The sequence below is a fragment of the Sapajus apella genome, unplaced genomic scaffold (genome assembly GCF_009761245.1).
Source record: "Sapajus apella isolate SASKATOON/1434 unplaced genomic scaffold, GSC_monkey_1.0 scaffold6, whole genome shotgun sequence".
NCBI classification, from domain to species: Eukaryota; Metazoa; Chordata; class Mammalia; order Primates; family Cebidae; genus Sapajus; species Sapajus apella.
In genome coordinates this window covers 21,785,490-21,799,915 of record NW_022436946.1, presented here as the reverse complement: position 1 = coordinate 21,799,915, position 14,426 = coordinate 21,785,490, and the positions used below count along the sequence as shown (strand labels likewise).

The window sequence follows — 14,426 nt, the reverse complement described above, 5'->3', positions numbered from 1 at the left end:
ACAAATGATTCATTGCCCCCATGCTCTCAGAGTAATATATAGAAGCTTCTTTTAGCCCTTACCCTATACTACTTGTGCTGTAGCATGTTTGTGCCCATCAGAAGAGTAGGACCATTGCCTGTGTATCTCTGTATTCCAAATGCATAGCATGTACTTGCCACAGAATGATAATATAGTAATGATGAATAATTTAAAGTCAACCCAAAATCTGTACTCTTTGCAAATGACTCTCTCTTTGGCATTAATGACAGCCAATTTATACATTTTAGAGAAGTAGTCAAAAGAGCCTAAACATTAAAAGCATACCTGTCAAATTTCAAAATGAAATACTGGAAACCATATTTATGATATCAGCATATCCCAGACAAGAGTAATAAGCATAAACTAACAGGAAATGACTGAAAAAATTCAACTATAAAAATTTATAACTTCTGCATGTTCAAAGACATCATATTTAAAGTGAAAAAAATAAGTCACAAATGTCAAGGAAATGCCCATCAAGAAATAAATAGCCAGAATATATAAAGATCTTCTATAGCTCAATAAGAAAAAAGATAACAAAAAAAATGAATAGGCTATAAAAAAGAGAAAATGTATATTTCTAACCACCATGAAACAAGATTGCCAATCTCAATTTTAAAACTTCTATATGTCAAAGACAGCAAAAAGGACAATGAAAACCCGCAACCCTGAGAAAGAATTGGTCATGATCCACAAGTTCATCTCTGGTTGGTGAAATGCTAACTACCCCTGGTATCTTTCATATTGCTTGAAATATCATTTCATAGGACTATACATGGTAAACAAAAATGATATAACATTCCTGTTGCAAATGTAAGCTGCTAGAGTGACTTTAGAAAATCATTTGTTACCATCTAGTAAATTTGAGGATGCATAAACCGCAGGACCCAGCAATACCACTTACAGATTTCTACTTTTGAACCACCAGTGTATACGTGATCAAAGAGCTATGTACAAGAACTCTGAATTATCTGTAATTGTGAATACGGAAAATGTCCCAATATTTCTGAGTAGCAAATAAACTGAATTTTATTCATTCAATAAAATGGATTATAACAGTTAAACTAAGAAAAGTAAAACCAGCAAGGTGTTGGCAAAATTTGAAACTGCTAGTTCTTCACTAAAAAAAAAAAAAACATAAAATGCAAGCCTGTAGTATTTGTCCATTTCTGCTGTGTAAATTCTCCACTATGGCAACTTCAGTTTATCAGGAAGTTATTCAAACTTCCTGAAAACTAACACATTCTTGGTACTCATTGGTTCCAGCATTCCACTGATTAGTAATACATGTATGCATGCTTAAATGTTAAAAAAAAAAAAAATCCTTAAGAATAAGATGACATGAGATAAACTGTTAACTTCTATTAAATTAGGGTGGAGGTAAATTAATGACTATTTTATTGTTTTCTATGATTTTTTGTACATTTGAAATAATTTATATTTTTAGAGGAGTAATTAATAAAGAGGATACTCTATTGCTTTAATAATTTTCTAAATCCTTAATATACTGTATCTTTAAATATCCTTCTCCATACCTGAAATCATGTCTATGCATATCATGTAATAAATACATACATGTGTCTGCATATCCACACTTAAATATCTGAGGACACCAAATCCCAATTAGGATTTTGCTATTTTTTATTCATTGTTTTTATTAACATTTCTCTGCTTACCCACCTAGTTCATGATTTTTGCAGCAAGATACCCTGATTATTCTCTTGGATAATAAGGAAGTGAAAAAGCAGCTTATATTCAAAAACCCTTAAATATAAATTCATAAAATCAGTCTAAACTCCTTCCCTACAAACCACATAAACAAACAAATAAAAGTCATTACACATACAAATCTCAGGCTGCATGTTTTTTTCAATTAACACGTCATTTCCACACAATCTTCCTAATTGGAAGGCCCACCATGACTCCCTGCTCCTCACTTTTGTTAAACAAACTCATCTGGGCTTCCTCTATCTTCTCTTTCCAGGTGTGTTCTCAAACTGTCTCCTTGCTTCCTGCCATATGTATTTCTCAGTTCTTCTGCAAGACTAGCCAATTTCCGCTGCCTGTTTTGCCTTCCAAATTCTCTTGCACGTGTACACACCCACCCAAGAAAGTCTTTTCACACTATGCTTTTCAAAATCCTTCTCTTGTGAAGAGATTCTGAGTATCCTTAATGTTTCCTTCTCAATAATCATTATTCCATCTTTTCACCTTAATTGGCATTCCTCTCACAGTACTACTATCTCAAAGGAGGGTACATTTTCTAGTACCTTATACCCTCTTTCAGGGAGAGCTACCATTTTCCTGGTTCCTAAGATGAAGACAACTCTTCCACTTTCCCACTCAACCACCTCCCAACCTTTGGAATTCCCAGTGTGCCCACATATCATTCCCATCACTAGGAATATTCATAGACCAGACTATCCTCCCTATCCCAGTTCTGTGAATATTCCCATTGATCCTCAAACTCACTTTGGCCTCAGTGATCACCAACAACCTCCTTTGCCATCTTGCAACACCCAAGTTCTTGTTCTGCGATAGTTTCCTCTGGAATCACAACCGTCTCTGCAATTCAGTCTCTCACTCCTTCAATCCTCTACATTGGCAAAGACCTTATTTTGTGACCCTTTACTTTACAGCAGCCATTTCAAAGAGACAATCTCTAGCCTGAAAGAGCTCCATATTCTTTCAACTTTCTATTGTTTATGCATTGCCAATATTGAATTTGCACTATTTTATCAACTATTCTAAAACTACTGACCTTTGCAGAAATTGGTCATTTGTTCTTATGAAAAATTTCTGTGTTATCCAAAAATGGAGATTAAAAACTTGCAGACATTCCTACTTGATTTCCACAGTGATCTGATCTATGGTATCTAGCTCCTTCCCTTCTGCCTCAAGTTCACATTCCATCAGCTCATATATACTTTTCCCTTTCTACTCCTGCTGACAGGGTCATGGATACGACCTTAAAAACTCTATAAAAGATTATGAAAACTTATTAACTGGCTTTTCTATCTTAAATCTTTTCTACCAGGATACTTCTATAAACGTCTTTTCATCTCTTTGTATACTGAAATCATTCTGAAGGTAGAGTTTCATGTCTCACTTATACATAGTTTTTCCTCCATGACATCTAATATATATTATCTTTATTTAGTGGGTGGCTCAAGTACTTTGTTAAAATGAATTAAACTCACTGAACATTTTAGAGATAAGAGTTGCATAAATTCTCCTTAGGCTTTTATAAGTTATAATAAAATATTTTTAATCATCAATCTAATTTAATAATAAAGGGAGGTTATAAAACTGTTGAATTTCTAGGACATCAAGAAATCACTACACCAAGATATTTATTTCAGAAGTAATTATACCACAACTCAGAGGCTGAGGAGTATACTTAAGCTCATCCATTCAAGATATCACAAAGTTGATATATTATACGACATTTATATGTGTATTAATATACTAACATAAGTTTATATAGGATATATGTTACACAATTAATGAATTATAATATAATTAATATATCACAAAGTTAATATATTACATGTTTGTATGTGTGTATTAATATACTAACATAAGCTTATATAGGATGTATATTATATAATTAATGAGTACAGAAGACGTAATATTTCTCTCTTGAAATAACAAAATTAACAGTCATAATATTCAGGTTTATCTTCAATAATCATTTAATAAGCACTTCTATATACCTTATGTTAGCTATTACTGGTTCTGCCACTTCTCTCTCTCATGAGCGTCTATGATATAGTGATATCCAATTAAAGTTCAGAAAGATTAGAAATGTAATCCACAGCCTGTAAGCAGCAGGACTAAAACTCAGAACTAGGTTTGATGACCTAAAATCCAGCAGATTTTCCTCTAAACTAAACCAAAGTTGTTATGTTCATTTTGGTTACAGTTCCTATCCAACAAACTGATTATTGTTGAGGTTTAATCAAGGCATTGTTCCAATGGGCTAATATAATCTATTATTAGACATTGCTTTCTTTATTCAGCTTCCAATAACTCATTAGAGCTAAAGGTAACAATTTAAAATATGTACATTCTAGAAGTCAAAAATAATTTTTTTAAATCCAAACTTACAGGTCTTTCCCCGACTACACATCATCAACTTATCAGAGCAGGCAGTGCCAGTGGAGGACGATGTAAGAAGTAATGGTAACTTTCTCTTTTATGAAGCAATGTTTGCATATTTCTCTGCCTTTGCTGTGTTTTTCAGTTCTAGGCTTTTTATTCTGCTTTGAGTTTTTATATATGATTTAACAATTGCAAATATATACCTAATTCTGAGAAGTACTGAAAAATGAATCACACATTATATGATCCAAGGGATTGTAACCTAGCACAAATTTTTTCCCTGCTTCCCACCCCACCCCCCAATCCATCTCAGGCTTATGTACTTATTTTGTCTCCAATACAAGTTGTTAGATAAAACCTGTCACTTACCAAGTAACCCCGGGCAAGCCATTGTAATCCTCAGTGTTATCACTCCTCTCCTCTACTATACTAAGTAAGCTTCGTCATGCACAGTACATGCAGTGCTCATTTGACAAGTTCCATTTCTAGTAGAATATAGTGATAATAATGGTTGATTCTCCAACATCTATTTCAACCAACCAGGCTATTAATTAAACCCCTTGCAATGTGGTCTAAAGACCAGTAGCATCAGCATCAACTGACAGATTGTTAATAAATGCAGAGTTAAGAGATCACTTGATCACTTTAGATATACTGTATTGAAATCTGCATTTTAGCAAGATCTCTAGGTTATGCATCAAGATATTACACGTGGAGACACACCGGGCCATTAACACTAGGTTAATGTGTGTCTTCTTTCCATTAACAGTGACATGCTTTAAAAGTAGAGTGTATGTCCATATTCTGGCCAAGGAGGTATGATAGGAATTGGTCAAGTTATTTCTAGAAAGGTTTCCTCACTTCCAAGGAGGCATATAAGAAAAATGGGTTTATTTTGCTTTTTCTTACTGTCATGCCTAAAACTGGAAGAGCTGACTCATCACCATGAGGCAGACCAATCTAAGGGAAACGCTGAGGCACTCAGGATGGCATATCAGATAGAAAGACAGGATGGAATCAAATCTCTGAAATGACATCAACAATTATCAGAGCCCACTTATTTTTGGACTTTTTGTTAAATGAAATAATACATTTGGTTTTCTATTACTTTCAGCTTGAAAGTATCCTAAAAGAAATATGGTACAATTAAAATATGGTATACTTTCCTTCAGGGTCTCTATTTTCAAAATTTGAGGAATAAAATTAATCCAGTTTCATTTCAGACTAAAAAGAGCGGCACTGACAATACATGCCGAGATTATTTCAACACCATTGACTTGAAAATAATCAAATTACATTTATTATATATTTATTTTCTCATTGACATTTCTGAGAACATAATAATATATGATTCTCTCATCTTCTTAAAATTGTAGGACTTAGAAAGATACTATTTTCTTATGTTTGATATTTAGGTCCTTGTTGAACAGCATCAAGAAGACTGTTTATGAGTTGCCAAAACGAATTCCAAAGTGAATTCACACAACTATGACCAAGCAAGGCTGAAATGAAGTTTACAATATTCCAGGCAAATTAATCCCAGGGACCTGAGAGTTCTTACTAGGGCTTGTCTGATCTATAAGATTTATATGAAATTTTTTCAATCTCCCAGGATGATAAAGATTTTTCATCACTATCTCTATTATTGAAGAACAAAATAATTCTATAATTTTAAAAACCTGAAATAATTTAAGTGGCAATTTTAAAAACATAAAAGGATTTCACAGAAAACTTAAAAATAATTTAGAAATTTCTAAATTAAAAATACTACATTATTATTTTGAGAGAGGTACTTATTTATCATAGAAATGATTATACATATTTCAGTGGAGTAAATAGTGTTCTCCTAGAAAAAAATATGCTGAAATGACAATAATAAATTCAAAGCATTGACTTTCTGGCAATAGAAGGATGGAAGAAGGTAAATGGTATTTGACAGAGAGAGAAAGATGTGGTGAATATCATAATTCTGAAATAAAGCAGGGTAAAAATGTGCTGGAGATAGCAAATACTAGAATCAGAATTATTAATCAAGTGTAACAAAATATAACGTCAGCTATTAAACAAGAAAAGGAGTTTCACTCTAAGAATCATGGGTATCTTTGCAATGTGGAGACAGGTGACCAATAAGATGAACCACACAGAGAAAGCACGTGTAAGTAGACAGAACCATGTCTGCTGGGGATGATACCTAGCTTCTATCCCTGAAGCAACCATTTGTGAGCTGAACAATTTCTCATCATTTCTCAATCTCTACCTTTTCATCTAAAATTGGAGATTTGTATTTGGACCTGCTTATTCAACAGAGATGATGAGAATACTCTGTGAGATTATTGTGCAAAAATATTCATAGCAAATAATGATAATCACAATATTATGAAGATGATAATCCAGACAATATCTAAGCAAATCATCTGTTTGATAACTGTGACAGTCTTTTGATATGTGAATTTGCCTATGCTATTAATCTTCAGTTATTTCATTAAGCACTAAACTAGGTGACCCTGTGAAGGCATATTGTGGTTGGACTTAAAATCCATAATCTAGCAAGTAAAATTAACCTAGATAATCTGAGTGGACTGGACTGAATCAGTTGAAAGGCTTTTAGACAGGAATTGAGGCTTCTCCAAAGTAGAAGAAATTCCACCAGTGAACAACAGCTTCAGTCTGTGCATGAATGTTTTAGCCTGCCCTTCCCAAAGACTTGCCCTACAGACTTCAGACTTGCCTCGCCAATCTGCACAAGCACAAAAACCAATTCCTTGCAGTAAATCTCTTCAATTTTGTATATAAAATCCTACTGTATGTAATCTTATAATTATATATATATACATCTACACATACATTTCAATAAAATCATACCTATCTCCTACTGCTTGTACTTTTCTTTCTTGAAGCCTGAGGGATAGAGACAATTTTACGACGAGAAGTGCTTCTAGAGAATCAGATTTTTATGGATGAACTTTCTGATTTGGTTCTGACTCTGGGTTTACTGAAATTTATTTTTCAATCCGATTAGATTTAAACCTGTCTTGCCAGTGGCAAAGAAGACACTACTAGTTCATGACATGATGTAGCAGTAGAGGCATGTAAAATATCACTATTAGATATACTCCTAATTAAGAATCTATGGAAGGCAAAGTTTTGGTAACCATTTATTCTACCTTAGAACATTTTAGTCAAACAAAGAAATATAATGGGATTGGCTGGTTGCTTCATACTGCACTGTAGAAAGCAGAAACGTGACGCTCATGAGTCCACAACTATAAAACCATGCAATTCATAGTGAGAGGGAAGGTGGGTGAAGCAAGAAAACAAATGCAATGGAACCATCAGATCTCAGGGATTCTGGGAAGCTGATGGCAGTAGCACAGATGGTTTAATTTTTCTGAACCTGCCACATATAAACAGACTAACAAGAGAGTATGGAAATAGAGGGACTAGACAAAAGTGGGGAAATCCCAGAAATCTCAAAAGGTAAGCTGCCATATTTTAAAACATAAAACAACAGAAAAGAGAATCTGTAAAATCAGGTAAAGTTTCCTGAACCCCACCTAATTTTAAAACTTCCAGAAAACTTATTTCACATAAAAATGAAAAAATTATCAAGATCAAACCTCACATAAAGATTTTATAAGATTTAAAGAAAATAAGGAGCAGAGTATGATCCTTAATTTCAATGAAAGTCAATGAGAAAAATATGTACACAAAACAGATCAAAACCACAACATAATATTTCATATTAAGAAAATGATTCATGAGATATAACAATATAAACAATAAAACTCAGAAAGGAAATGACAATTCAGGAAAATTATAAATTAAAGAAATATTTTAGAAATTACGAGTAACTACAGTAAACTGAACAGATGAGTCTTGAAGAATGGCAGAATGTGAAAAAGGAGAAATTATTAATGTTTACAATAAGGAGAATTAAAATATTTAAAAGTAATCAATGACGATAGGTAAAAATTAAACACAGAGCTAACAAGTCTCTACAGGATCAAGGGAACAGAAAAAGTACTAAAAATTATAATTTTTAAAAACTTCTAAAATTTACAAAAAGTTTATAAACTATACAATGAAAGAAATACCACATTCCTGATGATAACTCAGAGTGACCTACTTTGATACATATTCTGGTAAGAGTCAAGAGAAACAAAAATTATTTGTGTATCTAGAAAAAATAGGTACAGACAATCACCAAGGCTTTATGGTGACTGACTGTTACCTATTCTGTCTGTAAAAGAAAATGAAGTAACATTATTTAAGTTACTCAAGAAAAGAAAATGTGAATGAAAGATTTTTATATACTGCAAAATTGACTTAAGAATCAAGACCACAAAAAAAAACTATCAACATCTAAGATCTCCAGGAATACTATTTCCATGGGCAGTTCCTAAGGAATCTGAAACATGGAAAATGCATTTCTGATATCCAAAATTACTAGATATGACAGGCGAGCTAATATTGAATATTAAAAACATAGTTACATTTAGAAGACTAAATAGGAGCAAAGTAGAAGAGACTATATTATCCATGCAATAGCTATATGGTGACAATGAAGCTTTAGTACAAGTTTTCAAAATAATATTAGATAAAACTAATGTATAATTATGATATATTCTAAATCTATCTTCTTGTATCATTGACAGCCAAGAATATCAACGTGAAAATAAAACGTAACTGAGAAGTTGTAATAAGATAAATATTGAGTAAAAATCTTTAGGCTTCAGTTTGAAATATCCCTGTGAACTCATTACTTATTTTATCATTAAATACATGTGTATATATTTTTTAGTTCTATTCACTGAAAAGATCTAGAAGTGAGTATTCCTCAGAACCCACCTTATGATCTTGAAATACAATTTCTTACTAAAACTAAACAGGGCATCATTGTAAAACAACTGATCCCACATCCAGAGGAAAAAGTGAAATATCTCACAATACCGAGTAGCACGGAAATTCTCAAAGCCTACTATAATCACATCAAAAATAATCAGGAGCAAATTCGGAGACGTGCCCACTAAGCAAAGATGGGACAATTTAAGATTTAATAATAGTAATATTTACAACAGATTAAACTCCATTTAATATGTTTAAATCCAGGAGTTTATAATGACATTAAAATAAAAAAAGAACAGTATGTCATCTTTACAGGATGATAGGGAACCGACTCATTATATTAAAACTAGTAAATAAAGCAAATATTGGAGCTTTTATCTTCCCTTTCCTTAATGAATTGTGTTATTGGGTAACCAAATAGATCATCTTTGCAGGATGATAGGGAACCGACTCATTATATTAAAAACTAGTAAATAAAGCAAATATTGGAGAGTTTATCTTCCCTTTCCTTAATGAATTGTGTTACTGGGTAACCAAATAGTAGATTAGGGTGATTATGTATCTCTTCATCAACTAAACAAATACGAAAGAAATAAGAAACAAACGAACAAAAAAGGTTAGCATGTCACAATTTTCTGCCCCCAGGAATAAATATAGACATTAATCATCAGAGACTGCCAAGATCACAAAAAGAAAGATGACACATTTTGTTCCTCCTGTGATTACACCAAGCACCTCCTACAGTGTTGCCAACGGATCAAACTTGACCCTAGATCTGGCTGCCAATTTGCAGGAAATAGAGAGGAAAGAGGCATATGTGGAACTGAAGAGGGCATTAGCATGCAATCAGCAAAATGTGGACAGGGAATCTAGAAGCCAAACATCCGAGGCTCAACAGATAAATTGTGAGGAAAGGAATAAAGGACAAACCTAGAGATTAAAAGAGACTTAAAAAGATGTCTATTTAAAAAAATTGATAAGACTATGGTGTCTAGGGATGCATATACAAGTGAAACAAACTGCAAGGGCTAAAATTCATGGTTATTTGTAGGGGCAGGGAGACTCTTGTGCCTGGCACAGAGCACATGGAAGACACCTCTGGAATGGCTGGCAAGCTCTCTTTCTTGTCCTGTGTGATGTTTACCTGATAAAAATGCATTAAGTCATAATAGTCTTTATTTTTGTGTGCTTTTCTATATCTATGTTTTATTTTATAATACAATAATTTTGTAAATTTTAGATCTTTCTAGCAGACTACTTTTCATAAAGAAGAAACCAAGCCTGCCAATGCTCCATGTTGTAATACTGATCGCAGGAGTTCAATGGGAAAGTTATAAAGTGCTTAACATGACACACCTAGAAACACACTAAAGTGGCAACTCTACAAACAGTAGGAGATCATATTGTTCTTGCACAGAAAGAGAAGTAAATTGTTATTTTTTAGATACCGATAAGAAGCAATCCTTGAACTTCTGTGACTGCCAGGTTTTTACAGTCCTGTTCCAAGAACAGATAAGAAAGGTAAAGAATATTATACACATTATTCATTTATGATCAATTATGTAATCTGTAGACATTACAGAGTTTATAAATTATTAAAGAAAGAAAAGAAAGCATTATATCTGTAAGGCAATGAGCTCTTTATGACAGAAAGCCACACACAAAATCAACCAAAATGACTTCAGGGTATTTATCAATTTTAAAAATTAAACATTATTAAACTTTCTGATGCTCATTGTTACATATCCAAAATGCCAGAAAGTGAAATAAAAACCTTATAATCCATGATAGGAGATCGGTGACTTTATCTCAAGACATATAAGCAGAATTCTTTATATAAAGCTATGCAGGAATAAGATAATGCCATGAATTAGAATAAACCAATGGCCCCAGGAAAAGCAGGACTGTAGAGAGTGTTGGCTGTTAGCTACCAAAGAGAATATGGTCTCTTAAGTGGGTCGGAATTAACTGTAAACCAGTATATACATGGCAAAATCACTACGCTTAAACAAAAGATAGAGAAAATAAGAATTAAATAGCAAGCTAGTATTCATCTGTCAGCTGAAGTTCAGAGCAGATGACCAGAAACTAGGAAAGCAAAAGGGATATGGGTGCACTCCTCACAGTCTTGTTTCATGAGCCACAAGTTACAAAAACAGACAAGGCTGAAGGCACCAACAGTTTTCCCATTGATTTGCTCTCCTCAGTGACACCAGGGCCACTCAGAGGTTTAATTTGGCCACAAGCTTCAAATTGTCCTGGTAAACTTTTATTAAAGCTAGAAAGAGTCAAAAGAGATTGAAATATCTCCTCATTTTTCACTCCTAATAGGATCACTTACATGCAATTATGAAGGTAGAAAGAGGTAAAAAGTAAACAATGGTTCTAATAGACAAATGAGCTCCAAAAATAGTAATTGAGAAAATAAATTAATTGACTATCTTTTAAAAAGACACTCTGGCATGTTAAAACAATCATGTGGAAGTAAATAAATACTATTAAATTATTAAAAAAAAAAAGACACTGAGAAAATGTACAAAGCTTTCTTTACTATTTCATTCTCACATCTTCCTAAATACTCTAAAATGATACAAACCAGGCCCAAAACCGTTTTGTTTCTTAATTTGTCCTCTCCTTTCCTACTTATGGATTTTCTAATTCCACTGGCACTGTCCACAATCAGGCCCTCATTCCCTGACAACTGTGCTGAGAACAGAAACCTCTTCCTCTTCCAGCAGTCTCCATCATGGTCTAGCACCAACTTTTCCGTAAACTCTATTTGCCTCCACTCTTCATGGTGAACCTTCCACTTACAGTAAGATCCTTCTCCTTTGGCTCAGATCCCATGTCGCCACACATGCACTTTCTGCCTTCTGAATCTGCAGTAGTAACCATGCCCACTTTTGCTTATTAAAGTCCTACGTACACTTCAAGGTTTCAATCAAGTCTTCTCTAATAATTTCACACTCCATCCTGCGTTACTCACGCTCAGCTCTGAAATAGTATAGTCCTTAAATTCTGTATGGACTTGCCATACTCAGTTATGGAATCATCTGTCACAGCAAAAAGTATCTTAAAAAGTATCTAGCCTCAGGATTGAATGCCTTCTACATCTCTAGCATGTGCTTATCCAGATTATGCTTGGATACTTGGACTAATTGTAATTTTATTACCTCCTGGAGCAGCTCATTGCACTTTTCAACAGCCCCACAATTATAAAGTTCTCGCTTATAATCAGCTTACAGCTCTCATCATAAGCTTCAAATCGTGTCATTATTATATTTTAGGATCTATATATAAAGAGCAAATAAAATCCCTTTTGTATATTTCTTACATTACAAGGTAGTAAGTCACTTACCTAGTCTTCCACAGATCTCAAGATATATTTATGCCAGTTCCCTTTAGCAATTCTGACATCGTTCAAGTTTACTGTCTTGATAATTACACATTACCTTTTGTAATTTTAATATTTGAGAAGTATGTCAGCCATTCTTAAAGTCTTTTACCTAGAAAATGTCACAATTTTGACCACATCCAGACATTGGAAGAACTTTTACTATATTGCATTCCATTGTTTTTTCTTTATGCATGTTACCTAGTATTTAATCAAGTTGATTTTAAAAACTTCCCAGTTTCCAAAGAATTACCCACTGTAAACTGCAGTTTCTAAGCATAAAGTAATTTCTTCAGAAAGCTTACCTTCATTGTAAGTGGAAAATTATCAAATTTGTTTTCTTAAAATAAATAGTGTCAGGATAGTAAAATCTCTTGCAGAAATTAAATATGTTACAAACATCTGGGCCTGCCAAATGGCAATATAAATAAGAACAGAAAAATGTGATAGCATGGGGACATCAGAAAGAGCACTGTGAGCATAACTACTAGGCCTTTGAAATGGTGTGGTGCTGTTTTCATCAGTTAAATTTTTGTGCTTCCAAATTAATTCAGTTGTTTAGAAATCATGCTTCAGATTTCCACTACTATGTGGTGATGTTTGCATGAAGTACAAGAGCAAGGCTTTGGCATTTGCCTAGACAGGTAAAACACCATGCAGTCAGAAGTTTCAGACCAACCACTTTCACTGCCCCTTCACTGACAACCGTTGTACTGTAGGGGGTCAGCCTCTCTCTGGTTGTTTTTGGAAGCCATTTGCATCTCATTTTACTGATTTCACTCTCCAATTACTACTCTCAACCCATTGCTTAAATTATGTGTTGCTCCATAAGGAATGACATTTCCTTTGGCTGAGCAACAAGCTGTATCACACTATTCTAGCAAAAATGAGCCTCACCAAGGGTGAAACGGCGGCTGACTCTCCTGTTTTGGCAGTCTCACGGAGGAGGCACAGTGCCAGCACCTGCGGCGATCACTGACAGACTGGCCCAATTGCCACAGCTTTGATGGCAATCTGCATAGGATTACCAGTCACACATTAAACAGCCTCATTTCAATTCACCAAAACAAATGGTGTCACCAAACCTACCCACACAATTCCCTACTTTCAATAACTCTGCTGTTGAATTTCTCTGCCCAATTCAATGATGCATGCCAGCCAAGTGCTGTAATGATGGATGGAGTCATTAGTATTTTAGTTTCTACACTGAACCTGAAGCCAAAGCATATGGTCTGACAGATGTTCCAGCAATAGGCTCTATTTGATTTACCATGTAGGTGTCCACTTATGCTGGACCTTCATGACAGAATACTAATGTATAACTTTCAGTCCAACCCCAGTTACAACCCTTTCATATCCTCAAGTTATAAGGTGTTCTTAAAGCAGAACATTCAGAACACGTTTATTTCAAGTGAGAGAAATGACTGTAAATTACCTTTGAACCTAAACAAATCACTTGAAATGGACAAGATGGATGAAAGTGCAAGTAATGCCTGTAGGCTATTACCGTCTATGGCTTGATTAGCACCGCCAGTAAGTTGGTTAAGTTGGTTATTTGATAAAATGTATCATATACTCACTTTTTCCTCATATATGTTTTATTGAGGTAAAAATAAAATACATATAGTAAATTGGACAGATCTTAGTCTTTGACAAATGCATGTACACTCTCAGACCAATACCCCAGTCAATGTATGTGACATTAACATTACCCTAGAGAATTTTCCTCTCCCCATTTCCAATCAATCCTTATTCCCCACAGGCAACAAGTGTTCTAATTTCTATCATCATAGATTAGTTTTGTTTCTTCTCAAACTTAATGTAAATGAAATCATAAAGTATACAAGTTTGGTGTCTGTCTCCCTTCCAAAACCTAATATTGCTGAGATTCATTCACGCAGTTATATTTTTCAGTAGTTCATTGTTTTATTGCTAAGCAGTATTTCATTGCTTGAATGAGCCATAAATTGTCTATATCCTATTCATGGACATTTCGGTTTTTTCTAATTATCAGTTATTATGAATAAAGCTGTTATAGGCATCCTTGCACAAGTCTTTTTGT

The 14,426-nt window shown here is 33.9% G+C and overlaps 1 protein-coding gene across 14 annotated transcripts in view; it reads right to left on the bottom strand.

Annotated features, from left to right (window-relative positions):
• Positions 1–14,426, bottom strand: part of PTPRK (protein tyrosine phosphatase receptor type K) — a 576,007-nt gene that overhangs the window by 276,717 nt on the left and 284,864 nt on the right. The gene's annotated exons all lie outside the window — the stretch shown is intronic.